General features: G+C 47.7%; 1 protein-coding gene and 1 long non-coding RNA gene across 6 annotated transcripts in view; one reads left to right on the top strand and one right to left on the bottom strand.

The window, feature by feature from the left end:
• Positions 1-27,471, bottom strand: part of FLI1 (Fli-1 proto-oncogene, ETS transcription factor) — a 130,380-nt gene that overhangs the window by 78,892 nt on the left and 24,017 nt on the right. The window lies entirely within an intron of this gene.
• LOC123600923 lies at positions 14,844-18,173 on the top strand. Its single transcript, XR_006713882.1, has 2 exons — positions 14,844-15,012; positions 16,956-18,173. It is a non-coding gene; the product is annotated as an uncharacterized LOC123600923 (long non-coding RNA).

Here is a 27,471-nt window from a genome sequence, read left to right as displayed (position 1 = left end):
ATTTCCAGTTGCTTGCTTTTTTTTTTTTTTTTTTTTTTTTTTTTTAATGTTTATTTATTTATTTTGGAGGGAATGGGAGGGGCAGAGAGAGAGGGAGACAGAGGATCCCAAGCAGGCTCCTCGCTTTGGGGATCGAACCCAGGGACCATGAGATCATGACCTGAGTCGAAATCAAGAGTCAGATGCTTAACTGACTGAGTCACCCAGGGGCCCCCTGGCTTATTTCCATTGTCCTTTGTCCTATTCCTTCCAAGGTCCTCCCTGTAAAGTCAGGTTAAACAATTTCTCAGACCAGCACATGAGACCCTTAAAGGAAAAAAATTTAAACATCTTATTCTTAATACTACTTTCTGTTTGCAGGAATCATAAATTTCTAAGGGGACCTGGCATGTAAGGGTGGGGAAGGCTGAGAAAGGCCGATGAAATTCATAAGCAGTTCACTATTTATTCTCCCAATACAGCCAAATTCAGACGCCTGGTTCATTCAACTACCTAGTAAATCACAATCACATGGGTGTTACAGTGTGACCTTTTATTTGCCTATCTTGTCTACAGACCTAATAATACTACTGATTGTCATTATGATAATTTTTGACTATCAAACTGATCTGTGAAGGAATTATACCAACTACACATCCACAAAATTCTCCTAAATTAGAGGTCAGCTCTCTGAAAATGAAAACCAAATGCTATCTTAGGAAGTACTTTATTTTCTGGGATTTCTCCAAATCTCAGAAATAAATTCATCTTAAATCCTTCGATACAAATGATAGCCATTATTAATTACCTTTAAGTTATTATGGAGGAATGTAAGCATAGAGCAAGGGGCCAGAACAAAGACTTGGGCTAGTTTAATTCCTGTACTCAGCTCATTCTCTGTCTCTGTCTGTCTGTCTGTCGGTCTCTCTCTCTCTCTTTTTTTTTTTAATGTTTATTTTATTTTTTTTGAATGTTTATTTTATTTTGAGAGAGCAAGGGAGGGGCAGAGACAGAGGAATAGAGAATCCCAAGCAGGCTCCATGCTGTCAGCACAGAGCCTGTTCTCAGGAACCATGAGATCATGACCTGAGCTGAAATCAAGAGTTGGCTGCTCAACGGACTGAGCCACTGAGGAGCCCCTGTCTCTGTCTTTTTAATGGAAATGGCAGAAGATGTATCTTCTACACTTATTTCCCTCCATACTGTGATTTTAGCAATAATAATAACTGGGATTTTTAGACTATTTTATAGTTCAAGACATTTATCTTAATAGGAGCCTTCCCACACCTATGATCTTATTTAATACCATAATTCATGGGGAAGTAGGTAGTATTATTCCCCTTCCCCATTTTGTGGATGAAGAAAGGAAGGTTCTGCAAGGGTAAGACCTCATTCCTGGTCACAAAGCTGCTAAGTACAAGAACACGAGCCCAGCACCCCAGATGCCAGAAACCCAGGCTTTCCATGGGGCTACGCTTTCTCTAATGCATTCGTTGCCCCAAAACACACCGGCAGTGAGTACGTTTAATTGTTTATAGTGACACCATTTTTCTTTGCTTTGTAATCCTGCCGCCTTCGTGAGACTGTAGGTGAGCGTTAAGGTGAGATTTTTATCTGCTAGTCACCGTTTTAATGAGCAGTGGGCTCATCAGAGGCCCAGGGACACTTGCTGATTGATGGCACGCACTGGACACGAGGCTGCTGGCTTTGACATTTTAAAACTGCACACTTCCTTCAGTGACACAGCAGGCCCAAGCAACAGGCCTCACTGCCATTTCGGCAAAACTAGGAAGTGAAACTGGCCACCGAGAGCAAATGACCACCAGCCAGAGCATTAGTGCAAACCCAGCAAAACGCACCAAGAGGCAGACCTCGTGGGTAAGAAGGACAAACGCCTTTCATGTGCAGCTATCTTTGGAGAGATGTCACTCGTTCCTTCCTCCCATCCTCGTTTCAGTGACAATCATCCCCAACTTTTGAACAGGTTCAATCGTGCACCTTTATATGGGTTCTTACACAACACTCACCCCTAGACCTGCCGTTTGTGAAAATCCCGGTCTCTGCACATGCACAAGTATGGCCCTGTCTCTAAATTTTCGGGCCAAAGAATGTTCTGAGAAGGACAAGGCAGGGTTGTTTTAATGTGAAGGAGAACGCTAGTTTTGCTCACATTCTCCTCTTTCTACAGCCTCCTTCTCACGTCCTGTGTCTCCTCGAACCTGGTCAGATCTCCGACAGATGGTATTAGAATTTTTTTTTGGTGTGTGACTGCAAAGGTGTTTTCTGTCTGCAGCGTGGAGCCTGGAGCTCTGGGAGGCTGCTGAGGCTTAGGCAATAGTAATCTGAACCCTTGCATCTCAACAGCAAGCTCCGGTCATGGTCATATGCTCAGGCCCCCCCCTCCCCCTCCCACCCGCCACCCTCCCATTATGCTGATCACAACCCAGATAGGCGGAGCTTGTGGGAGCCAACGCCTCTGAAAAGCACCGGTCCCCCCAGGCTTTTTCATTCTCCTGGGCCCAGGACAAGAGGGAGAGAAAATAAGACACAAACTTCTTTGCATATGAATGCATTAAGATGTGTCTTTCTGGGTACCTTTGTTCCATCTGAAAGGACGGGAGGCGGCCAAAGAGAAGCGGCTAATTAGACAAAGACAGATGGGCACATCAGAAAACATTCTGCTGGATCCTGTATTTGCACAGTGTCAGGAATTCTCAGCCTTCTACCACACATGACGTTCCTGCCCACCAAGTCCGAAAGGACAAATGTGGTCTTTGTAGCTTGACGTGAGACACTCCACAGATTGTAGACTAAGGTCGGATTTGTGGTCTGTTACTCACTTTGCTTCTAATTATTATTGCCGTTGTTGTTGTATATACATGCGTGTATGTATATACGTATATATACACGTACATATATATACATACATATGTACGTGTATATATACATACGTCACCGTATGTATATACACATACATACACATACACATACACATACACATACATATGTACGTGTATATATACACATATACATATCTATATACACATATGTGTGTATATATGTGTATATAGATATGTATATGTGTATATTATTATATATATAATATATATAATATATAATATATATATAATAATATAATTATATATAATTATATATATATATATATATATATATATATATATATATATATATATATAAAAACAATAACTTAGCTCTGTTCAGAAAGCTTGTCCTGGAAATGAATAGAGCTGCTGACGTGTTCCTCAGGGTACTAGCCTGGTTAGTTTCTCTGGAAGCCTGGCTCCTGAACTTGGTGTATTTTATTTTAAAATTTTTAAAAATAAAATTTTTAAAAATAAAAGCTTCCTGAGACCATTCTAGACCTAGTGAATTAGGATCTCAGGAGCCAAGCCCAGGAGCCAGTCCTCTTTACCGTCCCCAAGTGAGTCTTAGGCAGACACAAATCTCCGAACCCATGTTAGGTGCTCAGTGAACAAACTGTTCCAGTATCGCATTTGTTTGGAAAGAGCTGCAGAAGACACTGCTCCTCTCCTTTCCTTACAGGTTCATGAGCTATATTAGCACATGCAACGTTCTGATCAATCCTGAGGCAAAGAGGTTTTGGTATGTTTCTAGAACCCAGAGTTTGCCACGCTATTTAAAAAAAAATTATTTTTATTTTTATTTTGAGAGAGAGAGAGGAGAGAGTGCGCAAGCAGGGAGGGGGCAGAGGGAGAGGGAGAGAGAGAAGCTTAAGCAGGCTCCATGCTCAGCACAGAGCCCCATGTGGGGCTCCCAGGACCCTGGGATCATGACCTGAGCCAAAATCAAGAGTCAGATGCTCAACCAACTGAGCCACCCAGGCGCCCTACCACACTATTTTGAACACAGGATCCTGTTGCGTAAAACAAACCCCTTTGAACATCCCTCAGCCACGTTTTGGAAGCAATGAAATGCCCTAATGGTATCTTCACCACAGGTCACTGGAGGACCCTACCTCCCTATAGGTCTCACTTTCTTTTCCTTTCCTGCCGTAAACCACTCAAACTATCTCAAGAGGGAGGCACGCTCAAGACAGACAGCAATTATTTATTTATTTATTTATTTATTTATTTATTTTTGAAACTAGCTGCTTCTTAGAATCATAACCTGCTTTGGGTAGGTGTTGGAAGCAAGGTTGCATAGTCCTTCCTCCCATCTTTATTACTTATGTGGAAATATTATCTCTTGGGGGGGGAGGCTTTCCTTGAGAGGTCCCATCTCAACGATATCCAGCCTTAAGTTCTTTTTCAGGACACTCTACCTTTTTCCTCTTCCTTCATACCACATTTCTACTCACAATATTCATTTGTGCAGAAGTGTGATTGACGTCTCTCCCGCCACTAGACTAAAAGTCTACGAGGGCAGGGTGTCTGGTCTCCTTCGTTTACCTGCACAGCTAGGACTTAGCACAACGCCTGGCAGACAGTAAGCACTCAATCAAAACTTGCTGCCTGAGTGAATCACAGACTTTTTAATCCAGCGACTGGCACAGGACATGTGGGTCCAAGTGATGTAGACTCACAGCGGTTCTGTCTACACATCAGGGTTTCCTGAAAAGCTTCTGAACAGTGCAAGGTTGTGCCCCACAGTCTCCTAAAGGAGTAGGAGGGTGTGACAGAAAAACATGCTGACCGCTGGCTGGGTGGGTGGAGAAAGGGGGTGGGGGGCGCTGCGAGCTTTATTCTGGTCTCTTATGACTTACTCTAGGTTTTAGGACAAGTCTCGGCATGTTTTGGTGCCTTAATTCACTGTTTCATAAAGCGGGCGTCCCGTTTGCCACTCCAAAATTACACTGTGAGATGTCTGCTTGAGCATTTTGAAATCCTAAAATGAGAGGTGATTCTGCAGTTCAAATCATGGTTACTATTTCCAGCGCTGTGGGTTTCTAGCACGTGGCTGCGACCCTGGGGTCCTGCCAAGTGATTTTTAACACAACTTCGCTCAGAAAGTGTTTTACTGATGCTGTCCCTTTAACAGCAAGAGGGCCGCTCCTTTGCTAACTAACCACCCTTTTGTACTTGACCTCTTCTGTTGAGGTGCAAAAGTTCCACAAGCAGACCGTCCTGGTGGGACATGCCTGCTGGCTCTTTGGTGTTTTTCTCACCAACATCTATCTGCAGCTTGGCAACCTGAACCCAGAGAAGACAAGAGCACACCTCAGAGACACCACAAGGTCAAGTGTCAGGGGCTTCTTCCCCTTGGGCAGTCCCCCAGCAGTGCTGGGCTAATCCAGCCCAGGTTGTCAGCAGCACAGGAAGCAGAGGGCATGGCTAATGTACATGTCACCGTGTGGCTTATGGTCACAGCCTCACCCTACCTTCGAGCCTGCACAAGCTTCAAGAGCAGCAGGAAACGGCCAAGGGTATATATATAGCCACACTGTGTTTATCCCAGGGTGCTGTTTTGCACAGATTATTATGAACTTCTTCACTGGGACAGGACATGGCATCTGCCTTTTCTGCAGGGCTTCCTGAGGTGCTTGTAAAAGTAATCAATCCACCTGAGAAGGAAGAGGGACATTACGCCTTTTTGGTTTCTTCATTTTCAAGGTGAACAGACCAGCACGTTTTCTTTTCCAAAGGATTTCCGGATCCATTCAGCCAAGGCTCAGAAAGGATGGGAAACAGCCATGGAAAAATGCAGGATTTTCGTGAGCCTCTAAATACCACCCGTCTGGGAAAATCATTCATTCCATAGATTGAGTTTCCCCTGAAACTCATTAATTAGACTTTGCTCCCTACCCCCTCTCCTCGACCCCTTAAGTTCTCCTGGCAAATAAGTAAGTCCACCCCTTGATAGTGTAGCCCTCACACAGCCCTTGCTCTAGCTCCCTGGAATCCTACTAGGGCAGAGCCAACAGAAAAGCCGTGGGTACCCAGGCTTGCAGGGCCCCGGCACCACAGAACACTTTTGTTCTTAAACAGGAGCAGTCGGAAGGAAAGGAAAAAGGGCCCTCGTTCTAGCTCCTCCCTCAGAGCAGAGTTATTCTTCATGGCTTTGGATGTGACTTCCTTGGAATTCATCGAACTCTAGACTAAAACGCATATTCTCGGGCTGGGCTGCGGCTTTCGGCTGCTCTGATTGGCCCTGTGCCACCTGCTGAATAAACACGGGGATGAGCATTAGGAACAGTGAGCTGTTGAAATACTGGTCCCACAAAGGGTGGGGGGGTAAATGCTTTGGTCGAAGGTGCACGCTTGGGTGACTCTGAGCAAATCAGGAAACTGCTCTGAGGCTCAGGTTTTCATCTGTAAAATGGGGATAAGGAGGTTGTGAAGATTCAGTGAGAGAATCCGAGTAAAGCTTTCGGCACAGCACCCACATAACTGACTCTATAATAAGGGAGTCCTAGCTGAGGTAGTAAGAATATGAAGTCAAGGTGGGACTTTAGATCAGGCAAACTCCTGGGGAGTATAGACCCTGATTTCAGGATTTTCCACTCTTTGTGCTAACTCAGTTGACTGCCTCATTCAACATGATTAATATACTCTCTATCTGGGACTTGAACTGCTCAGAGGGCAGCTGGCTCACTATCGTTCCTCAGAGCAACCTCTAACACAGTGCCGCTTCACAAATGTGGTCTTGGTTCTTCCTATGCTGAAAAGACGTGAAACTTACACGATGCATTGTGAAAAAAATAGGCATCCCCTTAGCGCAAACATTCTGGAGGACAGTTTAAACGTTTTCCCAACCTCACAGACCCGCCAGCCAATGCTTGGGACGTGTGCCTCCAGGCTGGCTCAGAAGGACCCAGCCCAAGAAGCAGAGGCGAATGCTTCTGGTTTCTGTCCTTCCAAAAAAGGGGGTAGGTATTCGAGTCTGTTTTTGTGTGCTTTCTACTTGGTGCATGGAGGCCAAAGGCAGTGAAAAAAGGGACCCATGTTGTGCTGAGCCCAGTACTCGTTCAGGAGTCCTTAGTGGATGCAGAGTGCCCGGGGAAACCCTCATATAGCTCCAGCCCGATCCTTTTCTTTCCCACCTCTTTAACCGTACTGAGTCTCAAACCATTATTGAGACTCATTATTGAAAGTCGAGCACACAGTGGCAGGGGCCAAAGCCTGCGGCTGTGTGCGCCTGAGATTAAGACTTTTATCTGATCTTCGACAATTTGCAGAGGAAATCCTGTTCCAAGACTCAGAGCCCTGAGTGAAAGGTTGCCAGCAAGTCCTTCCCTCCCACCTGTGAGATAAATCAGGACACCTGAAATGTGAACACGGGCTCAGTGTTTATAAATGTAATAATCTCACTTCCTGTGACTCCATTAATCCCCCCTCCTGCCTTTTTTTCTTTTAAACACGGCATAACAAAGTCTCTTGGCAGAGGCTGGCTGGGTGTCCTTAGCGTCCTCATGTATACAGGGTCACAAAGCAGAGGTGGCTAGCAGGGGACAGATGCTCCCCGCTGATGACACCAAACAGCCCGATGTGAGGAAAACAGGATTCCCTTCTCTTTAGGAAGAGCTGGTGTAAACTGGGGAGCGAAATAAGATACTCCCTATAACTGAAGGAGGGAATCCCCAAGACAGAATTTGCTTGCGGGGGGGGGGGGGGGTCTGTCCTGATTCTGTTCCTTTTCCCACCACTCCTCCTATTGGTTCCTTTACTGCCAAGCAGGAGCGGATCTGCGGAACAGCTGGCCCCCAGGTCCCCCCAGAACTGTGCTAGGTGTCTGGGGGGGGGGGCGCAGTACGTAAGAAAGGAAAGTCATGGAACTTGCCCGAAGGACCTCATGCTCACAGGGACCGCAGGAATTATGAACGTGATGATGTGAGAAAACAATGTAAGAGCATCAGGCTACAGGAGAACCACCCAGAAGCAGGGAAGAAAGGGAAGTCTGGTTCTAGGTACGACACAGCTGAGGGGTCTGACCCCAGTACCCTCACCTGGGCAGCAAGGGGACTCACAGACAATTCCTGAGATCTTTCTGGATCCGGCATTCCCTGATTCTGTGACAGCCCCTGCCAGAAAATTCATTAAGGATGAAGCCAGACCCTGCGGCCACCTAAACTGGAAACTGGAAGCTCACTGCCTCGTTCGTTTCCTTGTGTTCACAGGGGCAGACCATGGCCACCGCACTTGCGGGGAAGAGCGAGTCTGTGGCACCGCTGGCTCACAGGCACTTGAGGCTGTCCCCTTCGGATTCCTCTCCCTGCTGGGCTACTCTGCCCAAGGCCCAGTGGACAGAGCCCCTTTTTTGTTTTGTTCTGTTTCAGCCTGTGAGGAAAACGAACTTGCTAGTCAGTATGGAACTGTCCTGAGGGGAAGTGGGGGCTGGGAGGGAACCTTTACTTCTGCCCAACGCGGGACAGAGAAGAGAGAGGGGATGCCTCTCCTCCTCCCTCAAGTGCTGCACCCTTCTACCTAACAAACAAGCAGGTGTGGAGGTCGGGAGCCCAGCCTGCTCTGACGTGGTCATGGCCAGCCCTTGCGATTCGGGCCGCCGGGTAGAGGTTGGCGAGAGCTCACCTCACACATCTGTCCCCAGCGGCACATCCCGTGACCTCACAGAGGGATCTAGAAGTCCACCACGGCGGGAGGATTTCCATCATGGAAACAGGTGCACAGACCTGGAGAGCTGGTTTTTAAACACCTATTAGCACACGTGGTGGGATGTGCCTGCTTCTCAAGCAGACGACCTCGCTCCCATAGACCTCGCGTGGGCACTGACTCAAGTCTTGAGTGCCTTCGTCGCACTGAAAGGCTGAACCGGGGCCTGGCCACTGCGGTTGGCACCCAGGCCTCCTGATTCCCTACAGATTCTTTCCCCTGGAGAAGGGGAAAGCAGTTTTCTGTGGCGGCTTTTCTAATCCATCAGCTACCAATTCTACACCAACAGTCACTACTGCTTGAGGAGCTGCTAGTTTCCCGGCACAAAACCGGGCACTTTGTGTAAGTTTTCGCATCCCATTTCACCCCCAGCGTGGCCTTACGAAGTAATTTCCTCCATCTCATAGTTCAGGAAGGTGAAGCTTGGGAGGTTACCCAGCTTACTGGTGGCAGAGCTAAGATTTGAACTCAGAGCTGCCTGACTCCAAACCGTGCTCCTTCCAAAGTCTTTCCGTTACACAACATGCCAACTGGAAGTGAACAGTGGTATTCCTCCTCCTTGAAAATGTACCCAAATGATATGACTTTTAGGTAGGGCCTCAAGTATGGCACAGCTCCCAGGGCCACCATGCAATCAATATTACCCTTCCCAAAGACAAACCACCCTCCCCCACAGGACACACTTCCTCTTCCCCCTCCTCTACCCCAGCCGTTGTCCCTCCCCTCCTTCAACCTCTACTCAGAACTTACTTCCTCCTTGAAGCTTTCTCTTATTAACCCCACCCAGTTTTGATCACTTCACCAACTTTGCTTCTCCTCCAATGCTTAGACTCAAATTCGCAGGACATTCCTTTTGCCTTATTTTTACAGCTGGGGGCCACTGGGTCTTCTTCATCGAGCTGTACCTCGCCCCTCTCTTTTGTGCTCATCCCATGGTGCCTGGCAGTGAGTGCTGTCCCCAGGGGCCTCTCGGGGTGGGCCTCCTTTGTCTGTGTCTGTGGGCCTAGGGGTGGCCTGCTCTCCCCATCCACGCAGCAGGGTGCAAGGACATTCTCTCGATGATCTGGCCAAATGACTCAAGTGCCCTGTTTGCTCTGGCGGAAGATGGTATTAGTGTGAAGCTACGGCAAGAAGTCAGGAGAAAGAGACCCGGCCAGATTCATGTCAACTCTGGGAATTCTTCTTTCCAGATCTCACGCTCAATGAAACTTCTGAGGACTTTCTTTGTCTTGGGCCAGACGAGGACTTGATGCTCTCTCTAAGAGGGTCTTGGGATTTCTCCTCATGTCCTTTCTACTCCCCACTCCCTTAGATGGACTTATTTGTTGAAATTGGCAATAGAGCAGGACTTTGGGGCTGGGTTTGAGGAGGTATCTCTCTGTTTGATCAGTGGGGTCTGAAGGGTGTGAATACATAGGTGAGTACGAGTGGGTGTTCTCTGGGGAGAACGGGGCTGAGACAGGAGCTGGGACACAGTCACACATGTGACTGTGTGCTTCAAAAGTCCTTGAGTGGACCTAGAGTAGAGGCTGGATCTTGGGTCTTCTGCGGGAAGATACCAGAAGTAACAGCTGGTCTGATTTGCATTTGGGAAGCCAGACTGTTTCAGACAGCTCAGCTGATGCAGGGAGCCATTCCTCTGAGGGTTTTCCTGGCCAGCTAGGACTCCTCCCTCTTCCCAAACTCCTCTCCTGCCTTGTCCCCTACTCCCCCCCTGACCTGAAGGCGTATAATTCCTCCCCCCTATAAAGACCCTGCTGCTGTTTCACACTCCATGCTTCTGTCCTCCTGACACGTTAACAGGCCTCCCTCCCGCATGGCCTACCGCTTTTAGACTGGCACACACAGTTTTCACAAGAAGGGTTTTTGTGGTTTGGGTTTTTTTTTTTTTTTCCTTCATAAGTTTGCAGCTGCTAGTTTTGAAACCACCAGCCCTGGGGCAACTCAGTCAAACAGAGAGCAAGAGAGAAAGAAAAGGAGAGAAAATAAAAGGAGGGGATGAAAGATGTCTGTAAATCGTGTATTACATGCAAAAGGTCTGTGTGGTGGCCACATCCTTGCTTTGACTTCTCTGCCAGGCTTCTGTGAGTGAAGGGCTCTGGGACACCTTTGGGTGGGTTTGATGCAGGGTGCTCCTTCCCCCAGAGAGGGCCCGGGGCCTGTGCTCACAGGTGAGATGTGAGGGGCTGACGTTTTTGGCCGTGATCTGAAAGGGGACCTGGCCAGTTTCCGAGGCACTGCTCAAAGACGTGCACAGGTGTGGACATACAACCTGTGCTTGCTGGGGACAGGGGAGAGGTGGGTGGGAGGAGATGGGGGAGACCCTGATGAAATTCCTGAGTATTCTGTAAGGATCGAGTTCAGGCTCACCTAGGGTGTTACTTTACATTTGAAAAATAAGTATAGTTGGCCCTGAAACAACGTGGGGGCTCGGGGGCATGGAACCCTGTACGGTTGAAAACCCACCTCCAGCTTTTGGCTCCCCCAAAACTTAACTACCAACAGCTACTCTTTTTTTTTTTTTTTTTTAACTTTTTTCATGTTTATTTATGTTTGAGAGAGAGACAGAGACAGAGTGTGAGCAGGGGAGGGGCAGAGAGAGACGGAGACACAGAATCCGAAGCAGGCTCCGGGCTCTGAGCTGTCAGCACAGAGCCCAATGCGGGGCTCGAACTCACGAACCGCGAGATCATGACGTGAGCCGGAGTCGGACGCTCAACGGACTGAGCCACCCAGGCGCCCCCCAATAGCTACTCTTGGCCGGAAGCCTTGTCAATAACACGAACAGGCAATTAGCACCATGTTTTGTACATTATATGCATTCTATACTGTATTCTTACAATAAAGTAAGCTAGAGCAAAGAAAACATTATTAAGCAAATCATAAGGAAGAGAGAATATGTTTATACCGCCCTGCTGTAAACAATCCGAGTATAAGTGGGCCCGCAAGGTTCAAGCCTGTGTCGTTCAAGCGTCAACTGTATTTAGCTGAACAGAGACTTGAGGCAACACGAGGAGCCAGAAATAAACGAATCCAGAAAACACTTCACATTCGGGTCTCCCCTTGCCCCTCCCACATTCACTGTATTTGTGGCAGCTAATTATAGTTTTTATCTAAACCAACAGAAAACCTAGAGTCACAGCCCAGAGTCATACCCCTGGCCAGAGCATGGAGGCCTGTCAAGACGGTGAGCTGGCAAGCTTATTCTGGGGGGCTTTTGCGTGTTTTTCATATGCTGACATCCCGACTTAAACCCCATAACTCTCTGTGGACCCTGATGAAAACACTTCTCCTGGGGGTTGGAGGGAGAATCATGGTCCTATTACGAAGTTGATGAGAAAGGGCTGGTCCTCCAAATCAGGCCTGCTTTGACCTGAATGGGCAGAGACAAAGGCGGGCTGTTGAGAATCTCTGCTTCCACAACCCTTGGTTTGTGCCTCTCCTACAACAACGAACCTATTTTAAATTCATATCAGAACTATTTGTGGTCATGTTTCTCCTCACCCTCTCTCTCCACTTGCCCCTCACCAAATTTATGGAGGGGGGGGAGGGGAAGACTCTTGAGGGCTTGGGATATGTTCTCTTTGGAATTGAATGGAATACTGGTCGCCATACTGTCTTATGAAAATGTGTACTGATTTTCCTGTCACCTGCAACATAAAATCTGATTCTCTACAGCCTGGCATTAAAGTGTTTTAAGAGTCACTTCGAGTCAATTCTGACTAGTTTCCAGCTTCCCTCAACTTTTGTGTCACTCTTACTAACATGGCACGCTCTTTCCCAAGTTCATGTTCCCGTTCATGTGCCGCTTCCCTCTCCCTGGAATACCCCGTCAGGTACATTCCGAGTCATTGTAGAAATCAGCTCCATTGTTACCTGCACCTTGGGGAGCCATCCCCAACCCTCTTAGCTCTTTCCAGCAGTTAGTTGTTCCTTCAGTTGGTCTCCTGTGACACTTTGTACATGTTGCAAAAGCACTTCCTGGTCTTTAGCCTCTGAGTGTCCGTATATGCCTGTTTCCCCCAGGGGACGCTGAGTTTAACAAAGGCAGGGACCATGTCTCACGCATCACGGCATTCTCAATGCTGCACACTGCCCAGAAGTAGTAGGTGCTCAGTACATGTGTGATCATTCAATTCATGAAAGACGGAATGGATTCCGTTCACCCATCCCTTGGAATCCCCAGTGGACTCTTCCTCTACCTGTCCTCCTTCTTTCCTTCTCTGCCACACGTAGCCACCTCCTGACGCTCAGGCCATATATGGCGCTAGGAATTCCATTTCTGAAACTCTTTTATTTCCATTTCTGAAATGTCTAGATCCTTGTGCACAAGCTTCGTAAAATTACGCATAGCCACTGCTGCTCGTCATGCTCCTGGGCCTCCAACATGTGGAAAGATACTGATTCAGGAGGCCCTTTATTACCCAAAGATATAGACACCCATGAAGACGAGCCTTCCTGGATCACAACGTACCTCATCCATGAAGCCTTCCCACACCAGTCCAAACCCACAACGATTTTCCTTTCCTTCTGATTTTTTTTTTTTTTTTTTTTTTTTTTTTTGGCTTACCTCCCTTATGCTGCCTGATTCCCTCACTTTCTCCTCAGTTCTCTTTAATTACTCCACTGTTGTTCTGGACTCGTATGCAGTTGTCATGGATATTCTTTTCTCCCCATTCTCTGGAGACTCCCCCCACGGTTCCCATCATTCGATACATGATCAGAATACAAAATGAATGACTGTGGTAGATGTTCCTAGGTGGACTTTCTGCATACTGTATCACTCTCCAGACAGGGTATCCCCAAGAGAACTTGACCTCCTCTGATTAGCTGCTGGATGCAGCGATATTAATTAGCCACATCTCAATGAGCATAATTTCTGTTATGGAATAAATCCCCAATAATTTGCACATTTTTGAACCACAGAGTTGCACTTTACGGTGGAAGCCATACCACTCAGTTTCTCAGTTCAAGTATTGATAAAAATTGCAGAACTCTTCCCAGTAGAGAGAGCTGTGTCCCCTGGAGCCTGAGCAGCCATATCCCTGCAGAGCTCGCTTATACCCCAGGGCCACAGACGAGAAAGTGAATGCTTACTGTGAAGGCCAACTGTAGCCAAGTAGGCCAGGCGGGGTTTTTGATGTCTACAATCGCCCAGTTGGTGTCTCCAGCCCGTTTTGCCCCTTGTCTGAACATCCTCCTCCTGTACTCCAGTGGGGCCTTCCCCTCTCTGGGTTGGGCCTCTCTACAAGGCATCCCTTGATAAATTCTCTTCTGCCTTCTCTTCCTCCCCTCCCCCACACCCTGTCAAAACTTGCCCAGTTTGCTACCTTCACAGGACCTTGCTCAGCTAAGCTCATGCAGTAAATGCAATCACTCAAGTCATGTCAACCAGTAACTTTTGCGTTTTGACGTGAGCTTCCCGGAGGCTCAAAGAAACGAGCTCCTGGTGACCATTTCAGGCAGATGGGATACTGGTGATGGAGTCCAAGGCTAGCCATGGACATGGGAAATCTTCCTCCCACCCTCTCCCTGCTCCAGGATGACCAGGAAGTCTCTGACTCCAAAGCTAGTCAGTGGGGTTTTAGACTAGAAGGGTAGGATAAGAGGTCCCCCACAATAAATCCCTGGCCTGGGTCACCTGGCTTCAGGGTCTGAAAAGTCATTCAATCCCTTCATTCTTAAAGTTGACCTTCTAGGGAGTCTGGAGCTGGCAAGCTTCAGATTCATTTGCGTCAACATGTTGTTTGGTTAATGCAGCTGAGCATCTAAGCCCATTTTCTTAGAAACAGGAAATCCCAGTGTGCCAAGAGTAAACAGATCCCAGCCCCCAAAGGTTCGAGTTCATTTAGGAACTCCCTGACCACAAGGGTCTGTGGAGCTGTATGCTTGAGCCAGGCTCACTCTCCCGCCCATAATGGATCTTGCACAAAGAAATCGGTCTCTCTTCAGCTCAGCACCTAGAAGAGCTGTGAGCTGAGCCAGGCTCAAGAGAGGCTGGGGGTAGGTTAAGGACAGGATCCTAACGTCAGACAGCATGGAAAAGTATCGAGGGTCTTTTGTAACTCAGGGGGTGTTTCCCCTGAGACCCCCACCACAGACTCTTTGATTCCAGTGGCTTGCTTATAATTCTTTGTATCTTCCACAGCAGCAGGGAATCTTGTCTGTTTTATTCTCCAGCCCACCACTACCACAACACGGTGTCCGGAACGGGAGGCACTAAGTGCGTGGCTAAGGGGATGAACGAACGATTAACTAAGTGGCACCATGAGAGTCAAGGCCTTCGTGAAGAAGCTGGCCCGTGCCGGCTTCGCCAGGCATCATGCAGGGGTCAGCCGCCATGGTCCTGAGGGGCTCAGAGAGAATTCTCGTGGGCAAACTTGTCAGCACTCAACCGGGAAGGACTGATTCTGCCAAAGCGGCCGGAAGGTTCCAGCTTCTCAAGGTGAGTTGAGCAAGCTCAGATAAGTGGAGGCTGGAGGAGAAGAAAATCAGTTGGCTGGCTGGAGGGGGAAGGGCAGGGGGCTGGCCAGGGGGGCTCCCTCCCACAGCAGAGATCCCGCTCCCTCGCCAGACAAAGAGCCCTCAGACGGCTACCACCCCAACCTCTGCCACACACGGAGAAGGCGAAAGGGCCCGGCCTCTTGCTGACAGCCAGCCCTGCTGACCCCGTTTGCTGTGAGGGGGCAGACGAGTGGCAGACGGCCGCCTCAGAGGCTGGAGCTGCTGAGCAGTGACTGAGGAGCCTGACAACAGAAGAAAAGAGGCAGCTCTTAATCTATTCTTAGTAGTTGCTTTCCACGTATGTGTAAGTCAAACATCCTATGCAAAAAGAGGCCTCGGGGCAGCAGGAAATTCGGAGTTGTGGGTGTCTTTGTGCTATCACATCAGGTCCTGGGTTTGCCCGTAATCCGGTCTCCGCGGGGCTTCCGTGGGGCGAGGCCAGGGAGGTGAGCTGAGGCGGGCCCCGCCTCCCCGGCCTCTGGCTTTATGACTCAAGGGGGACTCGGTGACTTTTCTTAACATCCCTTTTTCAGCATTTCATGTGGGTTTCTTTCTAAAGGCTAGAAAGAATACTTTATTGAAATCAAAAAGAAGTAAGTCTAGCCCTGTTAAACAATGCCATCCCAGGTCCAGAAACTGGGGAGAAGCAAAACAACATATACTGAAAGCCCAGCACTTAACCCTCATTTAATGATTTACTGTGCATCCATTAGAAGTGGTGATGGTGGCTCAGTTGGTTAAGCGCCAGCTTAATCATGACCCAGGTCATGATCTCGAGGTTCGTGAGTTCGAGCCCCTCGTGGGGCTCTGTGCTGGCAGCTCAGAGCCTGGAGCCTGCTTCGGATCTGTGTCTCCCTCTCTCTCTACCCCTCTCCAGCTCACGCTCTGTCTCTGTCTCTCTCTCTCTCTCCCTCTCTCAAAAATAAATGAACATTAAAAAAAAATTTTTTTTAAAGTAATACTGTAGAACAGTATTTACTGATACAGGGAACATCTACAATTTAGTAAGAAGAGACTAAAAGGAGATTGCAAAACAATAGTGTACATATGCAGAAAACAGGTTTACAAGGATGCAGTGAGAGCTTCTCAGGGCCATGGCCATTCTGGCTCCCGCAATGGCCCGCTTTCCCTTTTAAAAGCCTACTATACTTATCTACTCAATAAACTCTTTCTCCCCATTCTGATCTTGGGTCTCCAATTCTTTGGTGCATCTGGGGCAAGAACTGAGCCACCTGGTAACAATATGATTCTGGTTATATAAAAAGAAGGCATATATGTCTAGATATTTGCATTAAAGAGACTATAAGGAAACACACCGACACATTAACCGGTTATTTTCCGCACAGTGGGACTCCGGGTGCTTTTGTAGTTTTCTTTCATGATGTTTCCACATTTTCCAAAGTTTATCCAAAGCTGATGTATTACTTTGGAAGTCACTATTTAAAAAAAAAAAAATTCTTCAAAAAGACATAATGCATTTGGGGCGCCTAGGTAGCTCCGTCGGTGAAACATCCGACTTCGGCTCAGGTCATGATCTCACAGTTCTTGTGAGTTCGAGCCCCGCGTCGGGCTCTGTGCCGACAGCTCGGACGGAGCCTGGAGCCTGTTTCGGATTCTGTGTCTCCCTCTCTCTACCCCTCCCCCACTCATGCTCTGTCTCTCAAAAATAAACATTTAAAACATTAAAAAACAGACACGATGCATTTGATGAGCAAAAGAAAAACTTAAGCTACGACACAGAAAAGGAAAAGAAGGAACAGCCTGTGTAGCATCTGAGGGAGGTGTGCTGAGGGAGCCATTTCTCTCGGCGCTGGGTGGATTGTGATGGACCTTACCATCCTGTCCCTGACTCTCTGTCTCCCCTCCTTTCTCATCCCTACGCAGCTCTCTTCCTTCTGACCGATGACCGCGCAGGGCTCCAACAGCCCCTTGCTGCCCTGTGGCACCTGTCTGCCGGGCATGACTTTCGGCTTGTTTGAGGAGAGCAAGAAAAGCCAGGGCGGCGCAAGCAGACTTGATGAACGCAGCTCCGCTTCCCAAGGCCAATGTGAGTCTCACTTGTGGCTGGAGAGCACCTGAGATCTCTCCAGGTCCAGGGAACTCACGCTTTGTGCACCCAGAGCCCTCGCTGCCTTGGTGCAAAGCCCCACTGGAGAGTTAATTAGCAAGATGTCAGCAACTCCCAAATGCCACACCTGTCAGACACTGGCTCCCTCGGGTCCCCAGGAGAACGTGTTCAAGCTGTAAGTAAGTAATATATACAGACGCATATGCTTTGTATATATGTACACAGAGATGCACGTACACACGCACGCGTACATATATGCACGTATCGGACACACACATATGAGAAAAGAGGGGACAGATCGAACGTGCGCGCGCACACCCCATTTTGTCCTCACGGCATTATGAAATGGTACATTTTCTTCATCTAACTGATGAGGAAACTGAGAGTCTAAGAGGTTAAGTCACAGGGCCAGAAGTGGCAGAGCTAAGAATCTGAACCCAGTCCTGCATGTCTCCAGAGCTCTTAACCAGAGCCCCGCTTTCCCTCTAGTGTCGCCGTCCCGGCAGGCTGCTGTGGTTGTGGTACGTCCTAACGCCCCATAATTACTGGGTTCGACCCGGCCTCCAGAACGACCGTGACAAAATTTGTGGAAATGTTCACAACAGCTCTCGACTTCCAGGTTCTGAGATCAGAAACGGAAGTTTCAAAATACCGAAAGTTCGTTTATGTTGAACACACTGCTTAGGCTAAAAGCAGGAAGTCCGAGAAAGCCTGATCTCATGAGATTTTCAGCCCAATTTGGATCCACATCTGCACTTCTGGATTTTCCACTGAGTCCAACCACCCTCAGCTGCTCTGAGCTTCTGCCATTTCACCGACCCTCCACCTCCCGCACGGGGGCATCGATAAGTAATAAAATCTGCTGCAATTCACGAAGACGTATCCGGTGATTGGCCGGTTGCAAGGTGGTGAGCTGGGATAGTCAGGAGCGAGGAACAATTGGAGTCTGAAAAGATGCGTGTTGCTTTTTGTAAAGTTACAAAATAAATAAATAAATAAATAAAGCAAAACACACAAAAGCTCGAAACAATAAGTCATCCAAATAACGGCCTCTGTTCTTCTCTTGCAGGTGCAGGAAACAAGTGGAAAGGAATCTGGCCACCTACTCCTTCCCTGCAGACCTGGCCTCCCCATTGGTCAGATTCCAGCGAGGCTGGAAGAAGAAGGGCAGGTGGTGGTGTTCAGAAATGTGCTTTGCATCACCAGCTTCGGGGGAGCCTCAGAAGGTTGGGGAGAATCGCCTCTGTACCCCGAATCTCGTGGGGAGCGAGTCCCGCGTGTCGTGGATGCGAAATCTGTGACTAGGAGAAGTGAAGTGATTTGCTCAGCATCACACATCTGGTCGACAGCAGGAGCTGGGATTAGAACCCCAGTCTACGACATCCGGGTCCCCTTTTTCCGGTTAGGATGGCTGTCCTGCCTGCCTTTCAGCACTCAAATGAGTTAATAGATGTCCTAGAGTTTGTGTGTGTGTTTTTAAAAAATTTTTAAAGTTTTTGTTTATTTATTTTGAGAGAGAGAGAGAGAGAGAGAGCACAAGCAGGGGAGGGACAGAAAGAGAGGGAGGGAGAGAGAGAGAGGATCCCAAACCGGCTGCGCGCCGTTCGCCTGGAACCCGATGTGGGGCGCGAAGCCACAAGCTGTGAGATCGTGACTTGAGTCAAAATCAAGAGTCAGACGCTTAACGATTGAGCCACTCAGGCACCCCTAGATGTCTTAGAGTGAATGTTTCCTGGGGATGCCATTATGGATGAGGCTTCCCTGTTCAGAGGCTCCCAGGAACCACCCGTCCCCACCATCCCTGGCGCCGCCTTAGATACCCCTGTGGGAACATCTGAGGGCTTTGGGATAACAAGAATCCCCCGCGCTTTGTGATGCGGACTCCTCTACTCATGGACTGGCGCACATTCCCTTGAAGCACGACTTTAACTCAGCCACACCCGACTGAAACAGTCCAGGAGAGGTGACGGACTGCATCCTAGGGCCACCTCCTCCCCAGCTCAGGCACACAGGGGTCACTGCCTTGCCTTGTAAGCCTGCACAAACTGGGTGCAGAGCAGATGCGGCACGACGCATTCAGCAGCCGTGTGGCCTCGAGTAAATGACCTAACATCTCTGGGCCTCAGTTCCCTCATCACAAGGTGGGAGTTGCGACATATATACCTCACAGGTTGATGGGGGAACTAAAAGGAACACACGTGGATGCAGGCTCCTCCCTCCCTTCCCTGCAGTCCAACACCATCCTTTTGGGATAAACCCCAAGCCTGCATGTCTTGGAAGCAGCACCTCTGGGCCCCAGAAGAACTGCCAGAAGCTGGAAGAAGGCTTCAGATTGGCAGCATAGAGGCTTTCAGAGGAGTTTCTTACACTTAGCAATCATCACACACACACCGCCTGACAGCAAGACCTTCATGAGCCTGCTTTTCTCTTAGAGAGTGAATTTCCTGGGCATTTCCTCTCTCCTGCCACGGGCCCTGCGCTGTCTCCTCTGCCCCATCACAGGTGCACGGGCTTCGCTGGGCACCCTGGTTCCGGGTGCGCTTGGAGCAGGGGTGAAGAGGGTAATCTCCCCCACCGCTTGAAGTTACAGCGGGAGGAAACAGGGCCTTTCATGTGGCAGGGTCGGGCATTCTCCCTGGAGCGGGTACGTTCCCCGGAAGCCAAGCCGGTGGGCAGAGGCCCAGGCCGCTGCTGCTTCCTCCCCACCTTGGAAAATTACACAGAGTGCCACTTTGCCCACTGGCTGCCGGGCAGATGCCCCGCTGCTGGCTGAAACTATTCTACCTCCTTAGGATGAAAAACAACAATGTGCCATGCCCACAGTGACCAGCGTGCCCTTTCCTCTTCCTCCTCCCGGCCCTGGAAAAAGTACAGGATCTGTAAACAAGTCATTAGATTCGAGATCCTGCCCAATTTAGACTCTTTGTCTCAGTGTTCTCCAGAGTAAACTCGTGGTCACACCCACCCAAACCAAGCAAAGCCCAGAAGGAATGCAGGGCCCTGTGGCCAGGCTAACCACAGCTGACCCCACGATGCCCAGGGCTCGGTGCACTCCCGGGGCTGGGAGGGGCCCGCAGCAAGCCCTGCGAGCTCAGGTTCCAGCGGGGAGAAGAGCAGTGCCCTCGGACCGGCCCACAGCTAAGATCCCGGTCTCTGGGTTCAATTCCCCAAAGCAGTTTTAATTTTGCAAATGTCTCCCCAAACTATCAAAAATCCCAAATCCACCACCTCCTTTGAAGTCTGGCAAGAAAACCCCCAAGATCAGCTTCTCTTTTATTCCTGTACTTCCCGTACAGGCAGGCTTCTAGAAAACAGAGGTTGGAGAAAATGAAAGTCAATGCCAAATACTAACCAGACAGAAGACTTTTCCCCACGCGCCCCCCCACCCCCCACCCCCAGCTCTGGCATTATGGGCTGGGGAGCTGGGCCCCTCTCCTGCTGCTGAAGATCTGTTTATTTTGCACTCCATAAAGGGAAACCAGGCCCTTTTCTGACATTTTGGCTCGGAGGGGGTGGGGAGAAAAAGAGGTCCAGAATTTAAACTCAAAACCAGATCAGCTTCTCTAAATCTCCTGGTGCTTTTTCTGTGATGCTTCAATGGGCCACATTGTACGAATCAGGCTTTTAGCTCTCCCAGCCCGTGATGCCGACATCTCTAACCCCTGCGAAATGCCATAAACTGCAATGACCCCTTCTTGACTTCCCACCACGCCAGTGCGCCCCAGATGAAATTAGGGACAGACGGCGCTCACAGGCAGCCTGTATTGCCAGCCTCACTGGCCTGCCTCTGCTGCCCGCCAGCAGGGAAATCTGCTGTGCCTGAAACCAGGTTCTCCTGAGCTGGATGGTGGCTTCCTTTAAACAATGAAACAGGGAATTTCCTTTGTCCTGGAAATGTTCCGCTTGTCATCCACGTTATCCTTATCAGCAGACCACAATGCAGCGAGGAGAGGCCCCAGTGTGCTCAGGACCCGGGGGGGGTATCATTGCAAAATGTTTTCTTCTCTTTTTCCTCTGCCTTGAATTCAAAGCATGACCTCTACCAGCGGAATTCAATCAGGTCAGCTCCCAGATTCCCCAGTGGGGAAATAAAAGTAGCACAGGCAAAGTCTATTGTTTCCATCCCAAGAAGGTAGAGACGTCGTTTTCTCTCTTTAGCATCCCAGTAGATGAGGTGGGATGGGGGCGAAGGGAGGTAATAAGAGGGCGCTTAAAAATTGTTTAAGATCTCGGTAATAAAACATAGCCTAGATCCTGCACTGCCCCTGCATTGCCATAAGGTTTTCCCCAAACGTGCCTGGCATCTGTGCTTCAGTCCTTTGCCGCGGCGCTGGCCAGTTGAAATGCAATTCATTTTCTATTTGGACAAGTTTGAAACTAGATTCCCGCCCCCCCCCGGCCCCCACCCCCCCTTTAAACAACAGGAGAGCAATACAGTTAGGAAAAGGGGTGGAGGCATGTGGAAACACCAGAAGGCCAAAGGAATTGCAAAAATAAACTTCTGCTAATGTTAACACTCTTGTATTCCAGGGAAGGCATAATTAATTGTATATGCTTAGTCACTTAGCAACCCCGAACTCTTATTCTGAAAAGCTGAAAATATTTCACATATGTAGTGAGTAAAGTCTTTGGGATCAGACAGACCCTTCTAGCTGCATAGCTTTTGGCAAGTCGCTTGCGTTTTCTATGCCTCCACCCCTTCTCATGGGTAAAGTGTGGCTAATAATAGATGTATTCCACGGGCTGCGGTGGGAATGAAGTGCTAAAATGCATTTAAATTGCTCAGGACAGTGCCTGGCTCATCAGTAACTACTCAATAAATGTTATTATTATCATCATCATCATCATTACAGACGCCTCCTGCAAGGTTGTTTTAAAGTAAAGGGCCCAGTAATTCCAGAAAAGATCTTGAAAGCCAATCCCAGCTCTGAGCCTCTCTAAAGTCTCCGATCACAGAGCTTTCTCCGAAAAGGAAACACCAGGTAAGGAAAGCCCACCTCCTCAAGGAGGTGTTTACTTGTTGCTGTTGTTTTATTTAATCTTGCGAAATGCTTTCAAGGCCGTCTTTATTACAACATGGCTTTGAGGTAAATTTATCACTGGCAGGATCTCCCCCTTCGGCAGTGAGAAAACGAAGGCCTGGGGAGACCTGGCCCTTGCTTAAGGACCCACAGCCCTTCATAGCAAAGCCAGTGAGCATGGCTTCCAGGGCTCTGTCTGCCAAAGAGCGGCCTCGCCTTGCGGGTGAGGAGTCACGCCAAGCTGAGACCAAGTTGATTCCGCCAACTGGAATTCTCCAAGGTGGAAGTCAACCTCCCAGAATCCTCTTACCCTTGAAATTTCTGGATGCATGGTATATTATAAGCATATCAACCACTACCTGTATATTCTATGCTCTCAGTTAAACACTGGTGTGGTAATGTCTCCAAAGGTCATTGTCCTCTTACCATTTTCTTTATTACCCTCTACTTGCCTTGACTGCAGAAGAGAGAAGCTAAGAAAACGTCTCATGGACGCACGGATAAGGCCTGGAGGGACCTTGGGTAGAGTGACGGAGCTTGTGATGCTGAACTTAGCCGTGCCACGGCGAGGCTGGGGAGGAAAGCAGCCATTTCATTCATCCGCTAATTCGGCCAAGACTGATTGAGGGCTTACTTCTCTTTTAGGCTTACTCCTCCTTATCATTCAAGGGTCACCCTCAATGTCACTTCCTTAGGGAAACCTTTGACCTCTGAGACTAGGCCAGGTCCCCAGGTTATGCTCCCCTGAAGCACCCTGCACTTCCGTTTTCACAGAGCTCTTTGCTCTGAAAGCAAATGGCTCAGTATTTGTTTTCCCTCCATCACTGTAATGTGACGGGGCAGGAGCCTCGCCTGTCTTTATTTACTACCGTATCGCAGCGCCTAACATAGAGAAGGTGCTCGCTAAGTACATGAACCTGTGCCAGGTGCTGAGGTCTCCAGGAAAAACTGGCCGAAAGTCTGCCCTCAAGGAGTTTATGCAAACATTAAAAACCCATGCTTAACGCAGTATGACAGGAGTAACTACAAATTGCGACGGCCACACAATTGTATTCTACACACACTTCCTCACTTCGTTCCAGACAAAATCTAAAAAGAACAAACATGGAAGTTTTCAACCCAAAGGGACGTTTTTCTGAAAATGCACGAGGCACAGAAATATGGAGCTAGTTATGGAGCGTATATGTAATCGGGATGAGACTATGAGAGACTCTAACTGGCCGTTCACTGGGGCCTGTGGATTGATCTGTATTTTAATTCATCCTTTCTGGAGGGCAGGCAAGTGTAGAAGCAGACCACAGTGGTTCATCACTCCTAAAACCATCCCGTAGCACTAGGCTTCAGGGAACTTTGCCTTGTTTTCTCTGCGGCATCGATCCATCCTGGTTTTAAGCAATTCGACTCAAAAATGCATGCCACAGATTCAGTGATGGGCATAGGACTGACCTTCACAGTGATGTCAAACTGAACACTTTCTTTTTTTTTTTAAGTTTATTTATTTATCTTTGAGAGAGAAAGCGTGAGCGAGGGAGGAGCAGAAAAAGAGAGAGAGAGAGAGAGAGAGAGAGAGAATCCCAAGCAGCCGCCACACTCTCAGCGCAGAGCCTGATGTAGGGCTCCAACTCGCGAGCCATGAGATCACCACCTGAGCTAAAATCAAGAGTCGGACGCTGAACCCACTGAGCCACGCAGGTGCCCCAACCTGAAGACTTTCTAAGTAAAAGCCACCACAGGTCCACTCGTTGTGTGTCTCCTGGAGAAAGACTAGGGTGTTTATTCCTCTTGCTAATTTCTGAAGCCACATCAGGTATAGCACGTCCTATGTTCCTATTATCCATGGGTGAGGGCCACAAAGGAAAGAGAGAACTTGCCTTCTGTCTCGGAGATGTCAGGCTTTTGGATCTTGGTAACTGATAGTACCACAGAACAGTACAGACCAAGGGAAAACTCATTGGAGGGAAATTGGGGTTCAAAGAAGCCACTCTAGCTAGTTCTTTTTAAAAATAAGTTGGCTTGTTAATATTTATGCTTAAGGAGAAATCTTCCTACAACAAATTATAGGGATCTGGGAACTGGAAGAGCCAACCATCTATTAATAGGATGGAGTCCTACATAATAGAAAATCATATATTCACAGCAGCACAAAGCATCAGAACTGAAAACGACCTTAAAAATAATTTAGCACAATGCCGGCATTTTATAAACTCAAATCACCATGTAGGACAGGAGTCTCTTTTTCTCTGACGTCATTTTTCAATGAAAAGGTATATAGAAAAAGCCCATACCTTTTATGGCCAGTCCAATATACATTTACTCACAATTTGTGAATATCCCCATGATCAATCCCAAGTGCCTCCACTTTATTGAAAGGAAAAGAAAGCATTATATTCTTACAGGTCAGCACAGAATTGGTGAAGAAGCCGGGAGACTACAGAGTAAACTTACTTCCAGCTCCGGGCCAACCCTGGTAGTACCTGGATAATGCTGGACATTTACTTTTCGTTTGGTTTAATGTCAGTCCTAAGAGGAAGTGGAAGTGTTAGTCTCCATTTGGACCACACACAGCTGACTCAATAAAAAATAATCCAGGTAAATATATCCTCGGACTGAATTCAGATTTTAAGATGCTTTTGATGTGAATGATATAGACTTGTACTATCTGATAGGGAGTCACTAGCCGTATATGGCTATCTAAATTTAGATGAACGAAAGTCAAGTGACATGAAATGAAAAATGTAGTCCCTCTTTCGCCAGCCACGTTGCGAGTGCTCAGTGGCCACTTGAATTTGCGAGGCTAGTGGCTACCATATTGGGCAGTGCAGAACACAGCATTCCCACCTTTACAGGAAACCCTACTGGATGATTCTAAGACGGGTCTCTACATCTGCCACTCTCCTTCGCCTTTGAGATAAGGCTAAGGAAGTTGAGAACTACTAATGACGTTTCCCAAATCCCTCACCCTAAAAATTATGCAAGAGCCATATCTGTCATAAAGCTTCCTACGCATCAATACTCTCAAAAGAGAGATATCTGAACCTTCCGCAGCCCAAGAAAAAGTTGCTCTCTTCTACCCAAATCAAATCGAAAACCAGACATTCAGGGTTACTTGGAAAAGATGAGATTTTAGCTCGTTCCAAATGTGTAAATGTTTAGGGAAGACATAGGACGTAGTTAAGATGGCGGGAGGATGAGTTTGCCCAGAACCTTCATATGATCCAACCTCACAGAGATAGACACCACTGTTAAATGAAGTGAGTTTCCTGCAAGGTGGCATTTATTTCCATTGTGTGAGATGTTCTTCATAACTTGAAATACATATTCGGGATGCTGTACCATCTCTTTACCTTCACTGTGTGGTTTTTGTCTAAAAAACAGACTCATCCTTCAACAGAGCATCAAGATCTTGGTGGTCACTTGTCTTCCGGGGCAAAGAAATAGGACTGATTTTAGCTAAACTGCAGTTTCGGAAGAACTCTAGATCACTCTCTGAACAACTCAATGTCCAGCCCCATGGACTGTGAAATCCCAATTCTGTTGGCTAGGAATACAACTCTAGTACATTATTCAACATGTTTGGAAAAAAGATTTAGGGAGAAGCGCTGAATCCTCAACCCTAAATGTCTGGATGAGCACTTTAAAATGAACTGTCAATTTCATGTTCCTTTCTTTATGTCAGTATTTAGCCGCTTCAGTGTGGGTAAAATATTGGCAAATGTTCTCCCTCTCACTTCTGGTCACATAATAATATTTGGTTGCGTGGCATAGCCTGGAAGACAGAGATACAACCTCTCGTGCAGCAGTGATGACACGTGATGAGAAGAAAGACTAAGCTTGCTTTGTCTAGTCTCACGTGGGAAAACAGCCATGATTATTCCCGACTTGGACACTGACAGAGGACCATCTTTGAGACAAATTACTTCTTTCATTCTGCTGTTCTTTCACTCCCATTTAAATCAGTTAAACCTATGATGCTTCAGACAGACCAACACAACCCAAACGAATTCACAGCCGTTGCTCAGGGGAGTTCAGATCTCCAGTTCCTCCTAGACTGGAAAACGTTGCTTTCTGGAATGGGATGGTAAAGCAGAGCTTAGAGAAGGACTGAAATGTTAGCTCCGCTCTGAATGAACCAAGTTCAGACCTGGCCCTGTATTGCCTTCACTCATGACCGCAGGGACACTGAGACAAGAACAGAGGTGGTGGCACAAGTGAATCAGTCAGGAGAGCCAGTGGGGCATCTGGCCAGCTGGGGTGGGGGGGGGGGGTTTAAAACTGTTCCCAAGGGAAGGTTGTAAAAGCTATGTGTGTCATATTCCAGGAGGACTCTTCAAAAACAGAGACAAACCTAAACAAAAACAAACCTGAGCACTGGTTGGACAGGAGAATTTTATTTCTCTGGTATTTTCAGTTTGACACACTCTCTTTATCAGCAGCACAAGCCTGGAATTCCTGAGGCTGCACTCATATCCTGAATTCAGTTTTTACGTAAAACCTCCATTGATTGGGGATGGGAGTTTCACGAGTATAACAATGGCCGGATACGAGGGAGGGAAAGGAGGAGTATGTGATGTTTGGTCTGTACTGATGCATTCATAGGGGCGAGTGTCTTTATGGGCAATGAGATATGAATAAGTAGCCGATTGACAAAATTAACCAAATGCAAGTAAGTCTTTGGAATCATTAAAACCAGAAAAAGCAACCAAACCCCTGGCTTCAATCGAAGAAACATTTTTATTATCTGTTATGTACAAACACTGACTCGGATGGGAAGAAAAACTAAAGTAATAATAATTAGCATTTACCTAGCACTTTACAGGTACCAAGTGCTTTTCCTTCTGTACTTCTTTGAGTCTTACAATCGGTCAGTAAAGCAGCTGGAAAACTCCATATACCTTATAATTATTATCATTACTCTTCCTATTTTACAGATAGGAAAGGAGAAGATTAGAGAAGTTACTATGTGGCCCAAGATCACACAACTAATAAGTTGGTTTAAATCGAAATTTTGATACTTCAAAATGGCTTACTTACTTACATGGCTCCCATGAAACCATCTGCCACTCTCATAATGATTTTCAAACCCCTCCAGCATTTCACTGCCAGTCTTCACAAGATTTTTGGGCCCCCCTTCTTAGGCAAGAAGGACCACACAGCACACAGCATTCCCACATTACATTGTGTGAGCACAAAGTGACATTTCATAACTCAGGCTGACTGGACATTGCTAACCAGCTCCGAAGAATAATGACAGAAGGGGTGATTCCTTAGTAAAAAGTTCAAACAAGGCTCAACAACAAAAATGTTGCATGAT

Source organism: Leopardus geoffroyi, chromosome D1, assembly GCF_018350155.1.
Source record: "Leopardus geoffroyi isolate Oge1 chromosome D1, O.geoffroyi_Oge1_pat1.0, whole genome shotgun sequence".
In the NCBI taxonomy this organism is placed as follows: Eukaryota; Metazoa; Chordata; class Mammalia; order Carnivora; family Felidae; genus Leopardus; species Leopardus geoffroyi.
The sequence above is the reverse complement of the archived record's forward strand: the minus strand, read 5'-3'. Positions and strand labels throughout refer to the sequence as shown.